Source organism: Anneissia japonica, unplaced genomic scaffold, assembly GCF_011630105.1.
Source record: "Anneissia japonica isolate Jap-2015-1 unplaced genomic scaffold, ASM1163010v1 scaffold287852_len814684_cov197, whole genome shotgun sequence".
In the NCBI taxonomy this organism is placed as follows: Eukaryota; Metazoa; Echinodermata; class Crinoidea; order Comatulida; family Comatulidae; genus Anneissia; species Anneissia japonica.
Window position 1 is genome coordinate 499,380 of NW_022704998.1, and position 7,540 is coordinate 506,919.

Consider the following 7,540-nt stretch of genomic DNA (forward strand, 5'->3'; position numbering starts at 1 on the left):
TAGATCAATCACCAACAGTATGTGAAGGCAACCACACCAGCCTAAAACATAACCAGCTGTCATCACTCTTAGTACACACACCTACACATACCCACACACACACACACATACAAAAAGAACTACTGAGGAAAATTTTATTTCATTTATTCAATATCCAGGTAAAACTATACAAGACAAACACACAAACAAGATGTTCACCACCTGAGGATTGCCAAAAGTACAAGCACTATCAAGTGGCTCTCCTACACTAAACATCCTTAAGAAATATATATATAAACTAGAGGGCACTAGGAGAATGCATACCTCTGCCCACATCATAATTCTCCTCAGTATAAATTTCCCCCGCATATTGTCCCCATAAAAAGAAAATGAGAAAAAAAACCAAAAAAAAAACAATTGACTCCTTGGGATTTGAATCCCAGGCTAGCAGTGTGGAAAACACTCTTCTAACCACTACACTAAATTGTTTTCACATATATCACTTTGAAATTAATGGTCATATGTTTGTTTACACTTTACCAGCAAACCCACACACACATCCATACGGCAGACAATTATACTTAGCTTAAGTAGTTTTTCAATCATTGTGTATCTGACCTTTGATCCTGATCCTGATCCTGACCCTGACCCTTCAAAATTCAGTCACTTCCAGATCTTTGGTAAAGGAACATGGTGGTTAAGTTTGATGAATTTCTGATAACAACTATGGGTTGCAGGCTGTTCACAACAAACATGCTGACATACAAATAAATAAATAAACAAATAAACATGCAAAACATAACCTCCTGCCAACTTTCTTGGCGGAGGTAAAAAACACCAATATAGAAGATTCAAACAGATTAGAATAAAATATTGGAATTAAAATTGACATTAATATGAATGAATAAATGAATTTTTAAAACTATCAAGAATATAATTTCAGGGGAGATTGATTGCCATAGTGATGAACATCTTGTTTGTATATAATAAATATAATTTACAATAAAAATTGTAACATCATTACTAGAAACTGTATTCCTTAGCCGGCAGAAACTCATCCAGTAGAAGTTGGCAAGTGGTTATCTAGAGACAGAATTCTGTTTTACAGACTGAGGAATAAAACAATTATGATAATGGCTAACTTTTATTCCAGAAAATGATTATGTTGAGCTTTGAAATCATTACATCTAATACTACAGTTGTTTCTTTAATTGCCTAACATTAACAGTTTATTGATTGATAGTATAGTACAACATTTACAAGATATACCACCTCAAAAAATATAAACACAAATTCTACTAAAACACTGAATAGCTCATTTCAAATAACAAAATAAGATCTAGAAATTTGTAAAATGATGTCAAGATTACTTACAATTTGTAAGTACTGTAATGTAAACGTCATTTCCCAATTATTGTAAGTCATCCTAACATCATCTTGCAATCACAGTATTATTGTTCAGAGTACACCACCATGAAAGGAGTCTTGATTAATACACTAGTTTTAATTTTCAGGAAATAATTACCAGTACCACAATTTGTATGTATTCATATAAAGGCTGGTATCCAATCAAGGTAAGAAGTCAGAATTTCTTCCGATTATTATGTTTTAGCAAAGAAATACGAAATTTGACAGGAAACCGGTTGTGACGTTCGTAGCAATGTAACAATGCTTGACTGGAAACTGACACGTTGAATATAATTTTAAATAAGGGAAATGAAATCAAGAAAGTACAATACAGGCCTAATTGATATTTTCAGAATTGAAACACTACAATCGATAACAAGAAAGTTAGCAAATCAAGATATGTAGGCCCTATACTGTACTATGGGACTATAGACTAGGCTACTGTGTTAAATCAAACGGCAAAATTGTCCTCAAATTTCAACGGGATATTTTAATGACAAAACCAGACAGAAAGTAAAGAATGTTATGAGAAATTAAACTGGACGTAACAGACATGTAACGACGTTAAGACAGGATTTACCATTGGAGGTTGAAAAATTCAACACCTCGTAAGAATCATTACCGCCGCCCAGCACAATCAAGACTATGTCGTTTTGATTCGACTTGTCGAAACACTCATAAGAATCGCACCAATCATAACAAATGTTAGAAATTTTGACTGAATTCTGACAGGAAACTAGGCTTACGAAAACCCATAATTTTGTCTTTTGTCTTTTCAAACTCATCTTTTGCAATAAATTTTAAATGAGTTTATGGTATTTAACCAACCACATGACAACTGATCTACAATCTACAATTGGTTGATAGTACAGTACAGTACAGTATGTACAACAATTAAAAGATATCATCTGTCAAAAATACACAAATTCTACTAAAATATTGAAGATCATTTAAAATAACCAAATAAGTTAACTTCTGATCAACAAAAAAAATATTTTTCTGCTGATTTAATATACTATTTTAAGTGCAAAAATGTCAGAGTGCTGACACAGTACATGGTTTGGGACACTCAGAACTGGTAAACCTTTAACTAGAACATAAACATCGCTCATCAAATTTAATTTTGAATGCACAACAAAATACAAGTTTAGACCTAGCTGTTGAGCAAACCACTGCTTGGATTTTCCAAAACTCACTCTAGATGCATCTCAAAAAGTGGTGCCGATTATTGATTGGTCAAATGCTACTAAAGGTGAAACTTCCTTTTTATTGTAAAATTCATCCAACAGAAATATGTCTTTAAATCCTCATTGTATTTAAGTTCACCTTTTATGGAGTTTAAGAAGTGAATTGAAGAGCACTGAGAATTCTGAGACTTGGCTAAAAAATCAATTGTTACAATGATTTTAAAATACTGAAGATTAATGTTTGTCCTTATTGAGATTCTCATTACAAAAGCACAAGCATCATCATTCCGGCAATCTCTTCCAAAAAAAGGAGGCACCTACTTTTCTGGCCATTAGCCTTTTCAAATCAGTTAATCTGGTAGCACATCAAAGTGGCTTATCTCTTTATATTAACTTTGGGGGTGGCGGGAAGAGTTGATGGGAAATACAAAGTGGGGCCTAAACTAATGAAGTGATGAGAAAATAGCTGGGAAAAGGTGATTTTTAACATGGGGCAAATTTTTTGGGGCAGTGAGATAATGCACTTCTTTTATGCCCTCCCCATATATGCAAGACTATTAATTGCAATATTTTTTCCCCCTTTTATTTAACAGGTGTTTCTATAAATATAAAAATATATATAGCAACAAATTTATATATCTTTATTTGAAAAAGGTCACAATAAAAACACAATACACCTTATTGCCTAAAGGTTAGATTGCGTGTATATACATGTTTCAGAGAGAATTAAAAACTAATTTACAAAAGTTACAAAAACGTCAAAAAGGAAAAGAATGGATTTCATTGGAGGAGCACTGTCGCAAAAATCAGTTTACTGCTGCTTGTTGTGAAAGTATGACCGACTATTAGATAGCCTATTTGTTTTAGATTTAAGCTCTGAGAAGTGATAAGAATTATGTAAGTTTCTTCCATGAGATTCAAATTTGGTGGGTAAAAATAAAGTAATTTTAATAAAATTATATAATGCATCAGTTTGCTTCAAAACAAACATTATGTAATTTGAAGTCTAAATTTGGCATCTTGAACAGCTGCTCTGGAAATGTGTTAAAGGAGAGAAACCGAGTCATTTGAACTTGTGGGGGAGGGGGGAGGCATGCAGACGATTTGATTGTAAACTCTAAATTGTATTAAGAAAAATAATTGTTGTATTGTATTGCTGACATATCATTTTTATCATTCTGAACATAGTACCGCTACATGAATCCCAGAGAAACAAAATAAATTAAAAACATGCTTGGTTTACACAGTAGTTCAGGTAATTTAATGCCGGTTAATGATATAGACTGATGTTACAATTTGATTTGAATTTGCAAAAGTTGCCTCGAAAAAAAGCCCATCTCAAAAAGAAGCCCATCCAAAGTTCGCAAAAAAAAAGGCCACCCAAGGCTCCTATTCAAGGTTTTACGATAGGCCTTTTAAACTGGTAAATTGGAAAGAGTGGGGCTTAACATTTTACAAAGGCTACAGGAACTGCAATTACAGATGTTATTGTAATGTTCCACTAATTACCTAATTAATTATACTTTACCATTTATCTTAGCCATAGCACTGCTCTAATAACAGTTAAAATAATAAACATTATGTATGGAATATTTATGTAAGATGTACAGTTAAGCCAATTCTAAGCTTCTCTTTATTGTCCTACCAGCATATGACATTTTCCTTCTGAGGGTCTAAATAAATAGAAAGAAGTCAAGTTTATCTCATACATTGTGTAGTTTTAATCACCATAATTGTCCCTGTTCTTACTATCACAACAAGAATTCATTTTACAACCAAGACCTTTAGAACCAGTAATAGAGATATAGGCCAGGTTATTGGCAATTTAAGCACATATAACAAAATACTCTGCACATAAAGCAAACAGCAATAATAGCGCATTACATTGTGAAGTAGAGAAAATGTGATTTCAGGAAAACTATATGGCAGAGAAACCAGCCTATGGAGGATTGACTAAACATGGAGGACACATGGCTAAAGCACATACATTATGTGGGAAAAGCTACAGTACATACATCAAAGATCATCAAGCTGCCACCCCTCCAAGCTAGTTTCAGCTTTATTATTTTATACTATGCCACGTAATAGAGAAATTATTATGTATAACATAGACATGCGATCGAGTGTTATCTGCTAAAACCTGACCAAGAGATGAACCTGTCTATAATAATGATCATTCAAGCTACATAGCAAGGAAAGTGAAATTCTCGATATGCAGGGAATACAATATACATTTTTAGTAGCATGATGCATCCAATACTAACCTATTTTCAGCAACCTCCAGTACTTTATCACAGTATTTAGCTGCTATTATTTTAGTACTGGATAATGTAATAATTAATAATAATGTCATTTTGTTAGGCGCACATATCCATCCCTAGTAGGGATGCTCGCGGTGCCGTTTTACACCTGCCAAGTGTACATGTAGCCATTTTCCACATTATTATGTGAATTAATAAATTTTAATTATTTATTTAATCTTAATGTATATTTATTTGTGTCGGACCAGACATGGATGGGAATGATAGGCAAAATAAGATGCAAATACTCTTCGAGGTCACCATCCATCACCACCCTGGCGCAATCCCGGACTTCTGCCTAGGCGGCTTGAAAAAAGGAACGGGAAACACATTTGCCCTGACACAGACGACCAGGTGCTCAGGAGTTGTAATCTAGACAGTGGCCCCAAAAAATAAATGCCGGCCTGTGAGAGACGGAGAAAAAGCAGTTATTGAATTTATTCAAAATGGGAAATAAAAAGAAAAGATTTAAGTTCAGAGAGTGAAGACAAATTTCGAACGTCGAACGGGAGCTGGTTCCAGACTTTTCCAGCTGCAAATTTAAAAGCCCTCGATCCCCAGTGTTTGTTGGTTCTGTATTTTGCGAGCAATGAGCGATCAGCCGAGCAGAGTCCTGATCGAGATGGCTTGTGGGGGGTCACAAGCCTGCTGATATAGACCGGTGAAATTTCATGCAGAGCCTTGAAAATGAGCATCCCTAGCTTGTACGTGATACGTTGATTCATTGGTAACCAATGTAATTCCCTGAGGACTGGAGTTATGAGATCGTGTTTTCTCTTCAGAGTTATAAGTCGGGCAGCACTGTTCTGGACACACTGGAGTTTAGTGATGAGTGACGTGTTCAATCCGTGCAGAATGGAATTACAGTTATCTAGCCTTGAAGTTATGAAAGACTGAATGAGTATTTTAGCAATGTGATTATTTATATTCTTTCGGATGCGACTGATGTTATGAAGGGAAAAACGAGCAGATCCACAAACTGCGTTCACATGTTGAACCATTGAAAGGGTATTGTCAAAAAGAATGCCAAGATTTCTGCAGGTGGGTGATGGTTTGATTAGAGTTTCACCAATCTTGATGTGATGTGGTGAGTTCCTGCTTTGTATAAATTGTGTTTCGAACCTATCAGCATGAACTCTTGTTTTCTTTTCGTTTAATTTCAGCAGGTTAGAGCAGAGCCAGATGCAGATTTCATCCAGACATACTTGTACTTTATAGATACTGTGTCATTAACAGTCGAATGTAAGGGGTCGACTGAAAAATATATCCTAACGTCATCAGCAAAGCAATGGTATTGGAAACCATGTTTTCTAATTATCTTGCCTAAAGGTGTGATATACATGCAGAATAGAATAGGACCCAGGACAGATCCTTGTGGAAGCCCAAACTTCAAGGTTTCTCTAGAAGAAGTGTCACATTTAATGCGGACAAATGAGGTTCGATCACTTAGATATGAACGAAATCATTTAAGTACTTTGTCAGTTATTCCTAAGGATGAGCTTACGCGTGTTGTTAGGATTTGGTAGTCAACAGTATCAAAAGCAGCCGAGAGATCGAGAAGGATTAAAATAGAAACTTTTCCTTCGTTCATGTTGCGTAAGAGATCGTTGAGAACTTTAACAATTGCAGTCTCAACACTGTGGTGAGATCTATAAGCAGATTGATGAATATCTAGTAGTTCATGCTCAGTTAGAAAAGAAAGTAACTGTGCAGCAATATCTCTCTCTGTAGTTTTAGAATGGAAGCTAAGGTTGGAGATTGGTCGGAAGTTACTAAAAACATTGTAATCAAGGCTGGATTTCTTTAATACTTTAATGTAAAAAAAAACTTAAGAAAAGCTTTAGGCAAGTTGTAATTAAAGAGAAAAGAAAAGTTAGTTTCGGTTAACAATATATTTGGTATTGAAGAATGGAGTGTACTGGAAAGTCGCTGTATGAATAATAAAAATAACAAGATCATTATCAAGCCTATAGTTCCTTGACCTGCTCTAGTGTCATTGCTAAGATATAAATAATTTGTTTATTTATTGCTATATTATATTGATGCTCTATACTGAATACCTAAAGTGTATTTTATCATCAATATTAACACTTAATCATATTATTTCTGAAAAATGTTGACCAATGACGTCAAATGGTTTTTTCCAAAAAGAACTTACATGGTTGGCATACATACAAGCAGAACTTATTGTAAGTTGGAAAACATATTTGATTAATTGTTTTAATTGGATTTCTATTACATCTTTTTAAAATAGATTTTACAAGCAAGTCATGCTTTTTTTCTCATTATTAATGCCATCTCTGTTTATTGAATAAGCATCTTTGGTGTATAAGGGCACTCCATACATGCGCAGTATTCATTCTTTTAGACAATAATTTTAGAAAGAATGTCAATCCATCTGAACTGTATACTTGTACATAACTTTCGAAGATTAAGTATACTTTTCTCCGATTTCATTGAACCATTTAGCTATGACTTATTTTAGATTATTATTGTTCTCGTTTTCTTGACACTGAAGTATGACGGACATTGTATAATCCAATTTAGTTCCAACTATCTGGATGTTTTGACCTTTACATACTGGTAATCTTTGAATGCATACATTTTTTAAAACCAGATTACTAAGGATAGCTTAAGCTGCTTTTGTCTTTTAAGCTACATGTGCTG

The 7,540-nt window shown here is 34.2% G+C and overlaps 1 protein-coding gene across 6 annotated transcripts in view; it reads right to left on the reverse strand.

Moving 5' to 3' along the window:
• The window catches only part of LOC117105143 (TRMT1-like protein), a 49,029-nt gene that overhangs the window by 25,769 nt on the left and 15,720 nt on the right, over positions 1-7,540 (reverse strand). Inside the window, exon 9 of one of the 6 annotated variants that reach the window (XM_033246201.1) lies at positions 128-654. The exons of 4 other annotated variants lie outside the window; for them this stretch is intronic. The gene's annotated coding sequence lies outside the window, so the exon portion shown is untranslated. Of the gene's footprint in view, positions 1-127; positions 736-7,540 lie in introns of those variants that run through there. One more of the 6 variants, XM_033246199.1, reaches the window with a different exon arrangement.